Raw genomic sequence first — 13,039 nt, forward strand, 5'->3', positions numbered from 1 at the left:
CATGGAAATCGTTTTCTTTCACCGCAACCAGTGGGGTGGAGTTTCTCTGTTTGGCTCAGCGAGTCCCAGGCTGTGAATTTGATCCAGCCTGGGTTCTGCGAGAATCTGAGATCCGCCTTCTGTGTAAGAAAGACTGCCTGAAATGGATAGAGTTTCAGCTGAAACTCCCCTCACTTGTTCAGGTACAGGGAGCGTACTTTCTGCTGCAATTAAACCAAACGCATACAACTATATATGTAAGATGGAAATACAATAATCTCTCAATGATAGAGTTAATAAATGAATGTTAGTGAATTCCCCTGAATCGAGAAATCCTGAGAAAATCTTGGAACAGATTTATTGTACGCGACCCGGGGTTCAATGTCTGGAGGAGACCGGATTCAGATGGAGAAATGGAGAACATCCGGCATGGAACGGGTTAAATTGGCGCAGGGTCAGTCCCGAGGCGACCTATCCGCCGAGCAACCACAGTCTCTCCTGCCTCCTTACTTTCTCCTTTCACCAAGCTTACTCAAATTTCACCCAAGTTCTCTGCGACTAGAAATATTGAGAGAAGTGATTTCAGAAAGCCATTAAAGGATTTGGGCCGAGTTCAGAGGAATAGGGTCCTTTTGTTCTGAGAAATATTTAAGCTGATTTCATTCCACGCCAGACAGCATCGGGGCGGAGCTCGCAGAGCAAAGTGGAGATCAAGTTCACAGCTTGGAATTTATTTCACAAAGAACACCTCCCCGGGGGTTGTAATGAAATATCACGGAATACACAGCAGTCCGTCCAGAAAATGTTTTCAATCATCAGAAGCTGAACGCAGCCTCTGCGGTTCCTTTCTGTATTTCCCACCATCCCCCACTCGCCGAACAATTTCAGGCCTGGTTCAGGTTGTTCTTCAGTGTGGGGCCGATCTACGACTGTTGCAACCCGCCGATGTCACTGCTCATCCCATTAGCGTCTCCCACAAGCTCATTGAGAGGCCGGTCACAGGGCGCAAATCAGGATCCAGACTGCTTCATTTAGTTTAATTCAGGAACTTTTTGTTCCTTTGCAGAAAACTGAAGTCTCAACAGACTCAGATGTGACCCAGATGGCCCACGTGACCCAGACGGGCCAGATGTGACCCAGATGGCCCACATGACCCAGATGGGCCAGATGTGACCCAGATGGCCCACATGACCCAGATGGGCCAGATGTGACCCAGATGACCCAGATGGGCCAGATGACACAAATGGGCCAGATGTGACCCAGATGACCCAGATGACCCAGATGGACTAGATGTGACCCAGATGAGCCAGATGGGCCAGATGTGACACAGATGACCCAGATGGACCAGATTTGATCCAGATGACCCAGATGACCCAGATGGACGAGATGTGACCCAGATGAGCCAGATGGGCCAGATGTGACACAGATGACCCAGATGGACCAGATTTGATCGAGATGACCCAGATGACCCAGATGGGCTAGATGTGACACAGATGGCCCCGATGAGCCAGATGGGCCAGATGTGACCCAGATGACCCAGATCACCCAGATGGACCAGATGTGATCCAGATGACCCAGATGGGCCAGATGTGACACAGATGGCCCAGATGAGCCAGATGGGCCAGATGTGATCCAGATGACCCAGATGGGCCAGATGTGACCCAGATGACCCAGATCAGCCAGATGGGCCAGATGACCCAGATGGGTCAGATGTGACCCAGATGACACAAATGGGCCAGATGTGACCCAGATGGGCCAGATGTGACCCAGATGGGCCAGATGTGACCCAGATGACCAAGATGGAGCAGATGACCCAAATGGGTCAGATGTGACCCAGGTGGCCCAGATGGGCCAGATGGGCCAGATGTGACCCAGATGACCCAGATGACCCAGATGGACCAGATGGGCAAGTTGACCCAGATGGGAGGCGATGGGCAGGCAAGGAGTAAGATAAGAGAGGGAAAATGGGATGACGTCTCGTGAAGGGCGGGGGGGGGGCATTACCAGAAATTCGAGAAATCGATGATTATGACATCAGATTGGAGGCAACCCAGACGGAATATAATGTCTTGTTCCACTAACCTGAATGGGGCCTCATCGCGATAGTAGAGGATCTTCTGGCGGACGGAGCACAGGTGCTCGGCGAAGCGGTCTCCCAACCTCCGTCGGGTCTCAGCGTTAAACAGGAGGAACAGCAGGAGCATCGGACACAGTACACCATCCCAACAGCCTCACCAGAGAAGCGTCGCCTCACCTGGAAGGACTGTTTGTGGTCCTGAATGGTAAAGAGGGAGGAGATGTAGGGGCGGGTGTAGCATTTGCTCTGCTTCCGAGGATAAGCCCCAGGAGGGAGATCAGTGAGAGGGTCTGATTTCTGTGCTGGTGGCGAAGGCTGTTGGGGTGGTGAAACCTATCCCGGGTAGGGTGGCGGGAGGCTGTTGAGGTGGTGAAACCTATCCCGGGTAGGGTGGCGGGAGGATGGGGTCAGAGCAGACGTGCACGGTATGGAAGAGATGCGGTTGAGGGCAGCGTTGATGGTGGAGGAAGGGAAACCTCTTTCTTGAAAAAGGAGGACATCTCCTTCGCTCTGGAATGAAAAGCCTCATCCTGAGATCAGATGTGCTGGGGACGGGGGAACTGAGAGAAATGCATCGCGATTTTACCGATAACAGGATGGGAATAGTTATAACCCTGGCAGCTTTGAGAGTCCGTGGGTTTGCAGTAGACATCAGTGGATAAGCTGTCTCCTGAGACAGAGTCAGTAAAAACAAGGAAAGTACTGAAAGGTTGCGCCTCAATTTTGAGACTGCGCCCTTTAGTGCTGAATACGCTCACCAGTGGAAACATCCCCTCCACATCAACCCTATCTCGTCCATTCAACACTCGGTAGGTTTCAATGAGATCGCCCCGCATTCTTCTGAATTCCAGTAAGTACAGGCGCAATGCTGCCAAATGCTTCTTGTATGTTAACCTGTTCATTCCTGGAATCATCCTGGTGAAATTCCTCTGAACTCTCTCCGAGGACAACACTTCCTTTCTGAGATACGGGGCACAAAAATGTTGACGATACTCCAAGTACAGCATGACTAGTGTCTGATAAAGGCTCAACGCTATCCCTTTGCTTCTGTATTCATGGGCTGATCTACAGAGGGAATCCGAGTTCATAACTCCCGGATAGTGGTTCCAGTGTCAGGCAGTTATGTTGCAACTCTATAAATCTCAATTTTAACCACATCTGGAGAATTGCATTCTAATACTGGAATAATGCAGAAGCTTTGGCTGGTAATTAGAGGACGCTTAACAAGATGCTGCCTGGACAAAGTAAGACTGGACAATCCAGGGGAATTTGCTCTGTACGGGAGAGGCTGTGGGAAGCCCTACAGAAGTTTATGGGTACCTGAGAAGCACAGACAGAGTGGACAGCTGGTATTGTTTCTCTAAGTAGGAAATGTCTACTACCAGACGACACGCACTTCAGCAGAAACGGGGAACAGTACTTCACTGGTCCTTTTTGCCCTGTTTATGTATTTTGTAATTTAGTGCATATTTTCTCTCTTTTCATGACACTGCTGCTGTAAAACAAACACCTTATATTAGACTGTAATGTTCAACTTGACTCTGAATGTTTAAAGTAGATGTGTGTTGCAACTTTTGTTTTTTTTTTCGGACTCATAGTGATGGTGTCTGGAAGGAATTCCAGGGGAGGTGGTGGAGGCAGATGTGGTAGAGGCTATTAGATACCACGTGAATGGTTGGAGAATGGAGGGATGTGGACCTTGTGTAGGCAGAGGGGACTGGTTTAGTGAGACATAAAATGACCGGTTCAATTGGTCCAGAACAACACAGTGAGCAGAAGGGCCTGTTCCCCTGCTGTCATTGTTCTATGTCGGTGAGACCACGGCTGGAGAACTGTGCAACTATGGTCGGCCGCCTCAGAAAGGACGTGATTAACCTGGAATTCGCAGTAAAGATTCACGACTTTTGTTGCCGGCCGGGGAGAACGGGAGTCAAAAGGAGGCTCGATTGTTACTGTGCACTGACCCCAAAACTGAGCATGATGCACCACCGATTCTCCCCTCCGCCACCACAGGCCCCATTGTCACGATGTAATTGTCGGGTTACATAAAGAGTGACAAATGACACAAATTGTTCAATGATAGAATGGTTGCACATAAGTCACAAACACCCGCTTTTCCTAGGAACTACAGCGCCCATCGGGCACCGTGCTCAGTCAGCTTCAGCTGCCGAATATGCGGGGCCGCGCGGCCATCTGGCAGTTGTAGTCCAAATGTCTCAGCTTCTCACTCGCTCCCTGCTTCAACACTATTCCTCAGCCATCACAAACATCTGTTGGAACAGATTCACCGTGACGTCGGAGGAGAACCATCCTGTCGTTGTGGACGCAGAGGCCGGCAACCACCGATAACAGGAATTAGGACAATTAATGCCTCACATTCACCACCCCACTCTGAATAAATTCCTCCTCATCTCTGTTCTGAGGGAAGGTTGGAACAAGTGGTGACCGCAGGGTCCGGTAGTGGGACATTGGTTATTTGTATATTTCTCAATGTGAGTGTGTGAGGCCTCCGTCGGAGAGGGTCGACCATGGATGTTGCGTCCTAACTGTCCGGATATGCACCACAGAAGCCTCAGATAAATACTCCGGACATGGGCTGACCAGAGTGTTATAAATTACAACATAACCTCCTGGTTTTTGAACTCAGCGCTTCACGAATAAAAGCCGATATTCTATAAGCCTTCTGCATCACCTAATCGATCTGTTTAGCCACATCCAACGAGCTGTGAACTTACATCCAAGATCTCTCTCTCCGCAAAACTGTTCGGCATCTTGCCGTTAGCAGTGAACATGGAATCTACAGCACATTACAGGCCTTTCGGCCCACAATGTTATGCCGACCATGTACCATACTCTGCAAACTGCCAAGAACTTCCCTACCGCATAGCCCTCTATTTTTCTAAGCTCCATGTACTTAAACTAAGAGTCTCTTAACAAAACCTATTCTCTCCGCCTCTGCCATTTTCGCAATGCATTCCATGCCCCCACCACTTTCTGTGTGAAACACTTTCCTCTGACATCCCCTTTGTACCTACTTCCAAGCACCTTAAAACTGTGCCCCCTCGTGTTAGCCATTTCAGCCCTGGGAAATAGCCTCTGGCAATCCACACAATCAGTGCCTCTCATCATTTTATACACGTGTATCAGGTCACCTCTCACCCTCCGGCGCTCCAGGGAGTAAAGGCCAAGTTCACTCTGCCTATTATCATAAGGCATGCTCTCCAATCCAAACAACACCCTTGTAAATCTCATCTGCACTCACTCTATAGTATCCACATCCTTCCTGTAGTGAGGTAACCAGAATTGGACACAGTACTCCTGGTGGGGTCTAACTAAGGCGTTGTTTTTTCTGTAACATCACCTCACAGCTCTTGAAATCAATCCCACAGTTGGTGAAGCCCATTACGCCATACGCCTTCTTAACAACACTGTCAACCTACGCAGCAGCTTCGAGTGTCCTGTGGACACAGACGCCAAGATCTCGCTGATCTGGGTCATCCGACAGGGTTATGACGTAGTCAGGCGGAATTATGACTTGTTCAGTGTTGCCACCTCCCCTGATCCCCGTCTCCCTGTCGGTCCCATCCCCGGGAGGGTGGGAGTTTCTCTGAGTTAGGAGTCCGGGACAGATTAATTTTACAACGCGGAGACCAAGTCCCAACTCCACAACTTCACTCAGAATAAATTCACGGAAAAACGTTATCCTGTCTTCTGGACTTGAGATGAAAACAAGCGTCTGAGAATCTGCTCCAGTTCCGCTCCGGTTCTGTAAACAGGCTGGGTCCCGGGACCAGTGTCAGGAGTAATGTCCCTGTAAATATAAATGTGCGGAGAGTGAAATAAACACGAGATGAGAATTATCGATCTATTAATTTTAACTCGCTCACCACGTCCATCAACAGAACAGAAACACCGTGGATTCGGTCCTGAGCTGCCCCGGGTCCTAAAGTCCACCCGCATTGAGACAGTTTAAAAGGTCAAGTGGGGGCGGTGCTGACTGGAAAACGGAGGTCAAGTTGAATCTTGGAAAGACCATAAGACATAAGAGCAGAATGTGGCCGTTCAGCCCATCGATTGTGCTCCGCCATTCTATCATCGCAGATCCCGGATCCCACTCAACCCCATACACCTGCCTTCTCGCCATATCCTTTGATGGCCTGATCGATCAGGAAATGATCAGCTCCGCCATAAACAGACCCACAGACAGCTTCCACCGCAGCCCGTGGCAGGGTATTCCACCGGTTCACTTCTCTCTGGCTAAAAATATTCCTCCTTCCCTCTGTTCAAAAACATCTCCCCTCAATGTTGGGGCTGTGTCCTCTAGACTGGTTACACCCACCGCATGAAACAACCTCTCCACATCCACCCTATCTCGTCGCTTCAACACTCGTTGGGTTTCAATGAGATCCCGCTTCCTTTCTGAGATATGGGACCCAAAACGTTGACAAAACTCCAAGTACGGCCTGACCTGTGTCTTATAAAGGATCAGGATTATATCCTTAATTAAATATTCTATTCCCCTTCAAAAAAAAGCCAACAATGTATTTTCTTTCTTTACCAGAGACTCAAACTGTGAAATACCTTTCTGAGACTCTTGCACGAGTCCCCCCCCCCCTCTGATGTTTGAATTTTCTCCCCATTTAAGCAATAGTCCACACTATTATTCCTTTGACTAAAATGCATTATCATACCGTATTCAATCTGCCACTTTTTTTTTACCAATCCTTCTGTTGTCTAAGTCCTGCTGCAATCACATTGTTTCCTCAGCACTACCTTCCCCTCCACCTATCTTTGTATCGTCCGCAACCTTTGCCACAAAGCCATCAATTCCATTATCTGAATCGTTGACACACAATGTGAAGAGTAGCGGTCCCAATACTGACCCCTGAGGAACACTAGTCACTGGCACCCAGCCTGAAAAGGCTCCTTTTATTCCCACCTGCTGCCTCCCGCCTGTCAGACATTCCTCTGTCCATGCCAGTATCTCTCCCGTAACAACATAGGATTTTATCTTTCTCGGCAACCTCATGTGTGGTACCTTATCAACGGCCATCTGAAAATCGAAGTAAATGATATCAACTGTCTCTCATTTGTCCATTCTCCTTTTCACTTCCTCAATGACCTCTAACAGGTTTGTAAGGCACGATTTCCTTTTACAGAAACCATGCTGACATTGACTTGTTTTATCATCAGTCTCCAAGTACCTCGGAAACTCATCCTCGTTAAATGATTACAATACTTTCCCAACCACTGAAGTCAGGCTGACTGGCCTAGAAATTACTTTCTTTTGCCTTGCCCCCTTCGTAAAGAGTGCAATTTTCTACTTTCCGATCCTCCGGGACTATGCCAGAACCAAGTGATTCTTGAAAGACCGTGACCAATGCATCTGTATCTCTTCAACAGCTTTTCTCAGGACTCTGGGTTGTCGTCCATCTGTTCCAGGTGATTTGTCCACCTTCAGACCTTTGAGTTAGTCACACGCTTTTCCCTCTGTAATAGCAAAGGCACTCACTCCTTCTGTGTCTTCCACAGTGAAGAATGATGCAAAGTATTCATTAAATTTATCTGCCGTTTTTTGTTCCCCATTATTACCTCACCAGCATCATTTTCCAATGGTCCAATATCAGCTCTCATCTCCCTTTCACTACTTATGTAGCTGAAAAAAATAGTATCCTGTTTTATATTATTGGCTAGTTTGCTCTCGTGTTTCATCTTTACCATTCTTATGGCTTCTCAGTTGCCTTTTGTTGAACTTTAAAAGCATCCCGATGATCCAACATTCCACTCACTTTTGCTACTTACATGCCATTTCCTCAGCTTTTACATAGTCCTTATGATTATTTTTTGGAAGTTCGACTGTAAAGTTTTATGAGGTTTTTTTTTTTATTTAGACGCTTTGTGCAGGCGCCGGTGGGCAAGTTATACACGGGTTTCTGAGATAGAGATTGGGATCCCACAAGGCTGTATTTATTATTTCTTATTATAATTAAGAAGGGGTGGGTAAATCACTATTTGCAGATGATGGAGGTTTATGGATTAGAGGTAGAAATGTCAATTTAACTGTATATGGGATGCCATTAACAATTAATCAGTTGGCAAATAGATGGGACTTAAGCTTTCAGTAGCAAAAAACACAAGTCGAGTGTTTTATAAACAGGATTAATAGACCTGCGCTTGATCTGAATTCATCTGATCAAACTCTTGAAGACGTGTCAGTGGTGAGATTCCCAGGCAGGTGGATGCACAATCAGCTGACATGGAAGCACCGTGTCAGTAAAATAATTGATAAATATAAAGGAGCAATAAATATTCTCGGTGTCTCTGTGGATATTCCTCGGGAGCGACATGAAAATCTCTGCTGACCATTTACATTTGTTTCATTAGATCTTGTCATGATTCTGTGGCTCATGGATCAGCTTCATCTCCAACTTTCAAATGTTTGGCTGTGATACAAGCACAGGCTTTAAGATTCTGTGGTGGTGCAGTAAGGTCGTCTCCTGTTTCAGGTTTACTGATTGATTTTGCGGAGATTGAATTTAATGTTAATGTACTGGATTAATTTGAAGGAGCAAAGAAATGATCATCCTGTTAGAGGTGTGTCGGAGAACTGTTGGGAACATCACAAGAAGAGTGTTATAGTTTTGGGTGCTTGGGTTCTTATAACGCTGGGAATGTGGGTTCGTTGAATTATGCAATATGTTCCACAGTGGCATTCTCGGTAACCCCAACTTGTTTTTTTAATGCCTTTATTGATCTTGGGATACACGATTTAATAAAGTCTCAGAAGGATCAAAATTTAATTTAACTGGGATTGTCGGTGTGGCTGTTTCTGTGCCCAGATTATAGGTAACGATAAAGAAACGACATTGACCGATTTCTGGAGAACAACATTCTCGATGCACTTTCAGATGAAGCACGTGACCCCATCGTGAACTTGGTCACATCCTCATCATGGAAGACAATCCAATTGATGTCATCCAAGCAGTCCTGTAGCATGAAGACCGATTGGTCGGACCAACAGTGGGCGGATCACCCATGGCCGCCTCTTGTTTCAGCTTTTGCCTGTACATCGGCAGAAGCCGGATTAGAGAGTGATCTGATTGTTGAAGTGTGGTCGGAGGAGCACTTTGTAAGCGTTATGGAAAGGTCGAGTGTGCTAGCTCCCCGAGCGCTCACCTGGATGTGCTGACAACACTTCGGAGGGGCTTCAGTCAGCGATGCTGGATTAAAGTCACGGCGACAATGAAGGCAGCCTCTGGGTGGGCAGTCTTCAGCGTGTTGAGGGTTTCGTACAGTTCCTTGAGAGCCAGGTCAGTATCAGCCTGGGGCGGAATGTACACTGCTGTGATGATAACACCGTGAACTCCCTGGGCAGCCAGTAGGGTCTAAACAGCTGCTCCACATCTGGGCAACAAAGGATTAGAGCACATGCATATTCTGGGGGTTGCACCAAGCATTGTTGACAATGAAGCATACCCCACCTCCTTTACTCCTCCCAGTGAGGGGTTTCCACCTGTCCCCAGGGAACAGGGAGAACCCAGAGGGTTCGATGGCGTGGTCCGGTGTCTCCTCCGTCAACCAGGGATCCACGAAGCACAAAACTTTACATTATTTTGTTTCCCGCTGGTGAGAGATTCTGGCTGTCAGTTCACACAGCTTGTTGTCCAGGGACTGTGTTCTAATCACGCTGGGAATATGAGTTTGTTGGATTATGTAATATGTCCCACTGTCGCGTTCTTGGTAACCCACATTGATTTTCTCAATTCTTTTTAGGATACACGATTTAATGAAGACTAAGGATTCTGTTCTGCTTGAGAATGTTGATTCGTCAGTATAATGTGTAAAATTATAATGATATGTTAAACATTGCTGCAGAGGAATCAACAGATAACTTAACTCAAACTGTTTATGTGCATGAATTACAGGTAACGATAAAGAAACAATTTACCAACCATTTATCAGTATATATAGTAGAATTTGTTTCCCTCAATTTAGGCTTACAGTGGGTGGTGAAAATTTGTTCATGTAAAGTCATAATTTGTTCAGATGCCTGTTCGGGATTGTTGAGTCTTAAAAAAGGTAATTTTGCAGAAGGACAGATTTACTCATCAAACATTATTTCATACGCAGTGTATTGGTTTATTTGTCCAATTCCTATGCGCCCTGCACACAGCGGTTCAGTTACAAAAGCTGTTAAAATTTCAACTAGCACATCAGAAGCTAAGGGGTTGGTAGGTTAATAATTATGTCGAGACTGGTGGATAAAGGACATCAAAGGAGACACCTTTACAGAATACATACCTGTTGGGTTTACGGGAGATCGGGGGTGAAACAGGAAGATAAGGAATTACATTGACTCGACTTAGAATTTGGCACACTATGCATCATTATTCCTTCGTTCGTGCTGGAAAACAATACTCTGTGTCGTTTAGTTTTCATTTAAAAGTTTTCAGAAGTAATGGCAGTAATTTTAATTTAATTCACGGTATTGTGTTTCGTTACGTACAATCTATAGGACTTTTGAGGGGTTATTTAGGTTTCATTTGTAAGAGGAAGCAGTGAGGGATTTATGTCCCAATTCTCCACATCACACTCCAGTACAGTTAGTGGAGTGTCAACCGTCGTTTATACAAACCCGGCCCTCGTTCTTCACGTTAGCCAATCATTCAAGGGGAAGGCGGAGACTCGTGTAATTGACAGTGGATTAGCCAACCAGCATCTGACTAGACCGTTGCCATTTTGTGGGAACGTCAGGCTGCGAGTTCGGTGGGCGGGAATGGGAATAGATGGACATATGCACAGACCAATGAGCGAGGGGCATCTGGAGTAGTTGTTTGACTGACATCTGACGGACCCAGTGAGGTATCGACTCTCCAGGACGATGCATTTACACTCAGACCCCCCACGCGCCCCTCCCCCCACCCACACTATCCCAATGTTCCGCCGCTGCTGGTCAAAGGGGCAATCCGCCCGGGAATAACACCTGGGAGATCAGGCGGTGAATGTGAGGAGCTGGAGCCCGGACCGGAGACACTGCGGCCGCCTCTGCCGTGTGCTCAGGACGCGGCTTTATTAATGAACTGAAGCCCCGAGGTGACCGGATATTTCACCGGCTCATCACCTGATAACGTCTGACCGGCGCAATCCCCACGGTGACAGATTGTGATTGCATTATTGAATTAATATTTAACCGTATGTGGGAGTCAGCTGTCTCAACAAAGGTTGGGATCAATTGAATATGCTGCCAGTATAAATTTGCCTTGAGACTCGTCACAGCTCCAAATCTGCACACAGCCCCACGTACACATTAAGTGCAAGAATCATTTCACGGAATGGCTGTCTCCGTTAAAAAAAAACAAAAACAGAGGTCAAAGTTCATATTGCATTTATTATTGAAGTCTGTATAAAGGGAAAAACCTTGAGATTTGTAACACCTCGAAATCTACCGGTTCCCCCAAGTCAGTGTTCACCCCCGAATCCGCCAACACACCCACTCTTCACATATCTGCAAATCGGTGTGCACCCACAAATCTGTGCTCACCGAAAAAACCCCACATTCAACCCTCCAGTCAGTGTGCACCCCAAAGCAACCGACACACCTGTTACCATCTCCTGTTTCCTTAACTCTGAGTGTCACTTTCAGAGCCTGGAGCTGGTTTCTGAGTGACAGCCGAAGAGAGAGAGAATATTTAAGAACTGTGTTCACAAAACAGCTGCCTCCTCCTGAAAAGTAGCAAGAACAAAGTTTAAATTTCAAACACACGTCCACATGCATAGTCCCCATATTCTAGTTGACATCCCCTTAAATCTACGCTCCTCCCCAAACCATCCTCACCCCGGTGTCAGTGGGTGCCCGCAAATCCACCAACACCCCCATATTCACTGACAAACCCCTATGTCTGCGCAAATCCCTGTGCACCCATTATTCTCCAAAACATTTCTAAGTCAATGCAATCCTCAAATCTGTGTGCAAATCCAAATCCGTGCTCAGCACGAACAGGCACAAATCTCTCAACGTAGCCCGATTTGTGCGCATTCCAAACCCGCTGGCTCCTCCACATCTACATTAGATTATCCCAAAGCAAGAATCATTTCAACCAGTTCTCAAAATATCTGCCTCCAACATCAAAATATAGCAAGAACAGATGTCGAAATTCAGGTTGCATTTATTATTAAACTGTGTATCAATGAAACAACCTCCAGATTGAAAACACTTCAAAACCCGGGATTCCCATCTGTGCAAATCTGTGTGCACTCCCAAATCTGTGCAGTTCCGCAACCCCGCACGCAAACTCCCAACTCAGAGTTAATCCCCCAATCAGTGTGCATCCCCAAATCCATGCGCACCCCAAACCTGCCGACACTCCCAAATCCCTCCACATACCCAGATCCGTGCGCACCCCAAACCTGCCGACACTCCCAAATCCACCCACATACCAGATCCGTGCGCACCCCAGACCTGCCGACACTCCCAAATCCACCCACGTACCCAGATCCGTGCGCACCCCAAACCGGCCGACACTCCCAAATCCCTCCACATACCAGATCCGTGCGCACCCCAAACCTGCCGAAACTCCCAAATCCACCCACATACCAGATCTGTGCGCACCCCAAACCTGCCGACTCTCCCAAATCCACCCACATACCCAGATCCGTGCGCACCCCAAACCTGTTAACATGCACATTAGATTATCCCAGAGCAAGAATCATTTCAAAAACTTCACAAGATAGCTGCCTCCACCTCAAATCTAATGACAAGAACGAAGTTCAAATTTTGAAGTGTATTTGTTCTTAATGTATCTATAAATGAATCAGCCTTGGTATTGATTGCACCCCGAAATCCACGGACTCCCCAAATATGTGTGCACCCCCAAATCTCTGCGTAGGCATAAATACTCCTAAATCTCTGTGCACCCCCAAATTCACCGACACTCCAAAATCCAGATTCACCAACCTGCCCTGAAACATCCGCAAATCAATGTG

General features: G+C 47.0%; 1 protein-coding gene across 1 annotated transcript in view; it reads left to right on the forward strand.

Moving 5' to 3' along the window:
- The window catches only part of LOC140720517 (uncharacterized), a gene marked incomplete at its 5' end in the record, with an annotated part of 422,150 nt that overhangs the window by 245,515 nt on the left and 163,596 nt on the right, over positions 1 to 13,039 (forward strand). The window lies entirely within an intron of this gene.

This window comes from Hemitrygon akajei, unplaced genomic scaffold, assembly GCF_048418815.1.
Source record: "Hemitrygon akajei unplaced genomic scaffold, sHemAka1.3 Scf000044, whole genome shotgun sequence".
In the NCBI taxonomy this organism is placed as follows: Eukaryota; Metazoa; Chordata; class Chondrichthyes; order Myliobatiformes; family Dasyatidae; genus Hemitrygon; species Hemitrygon akajei.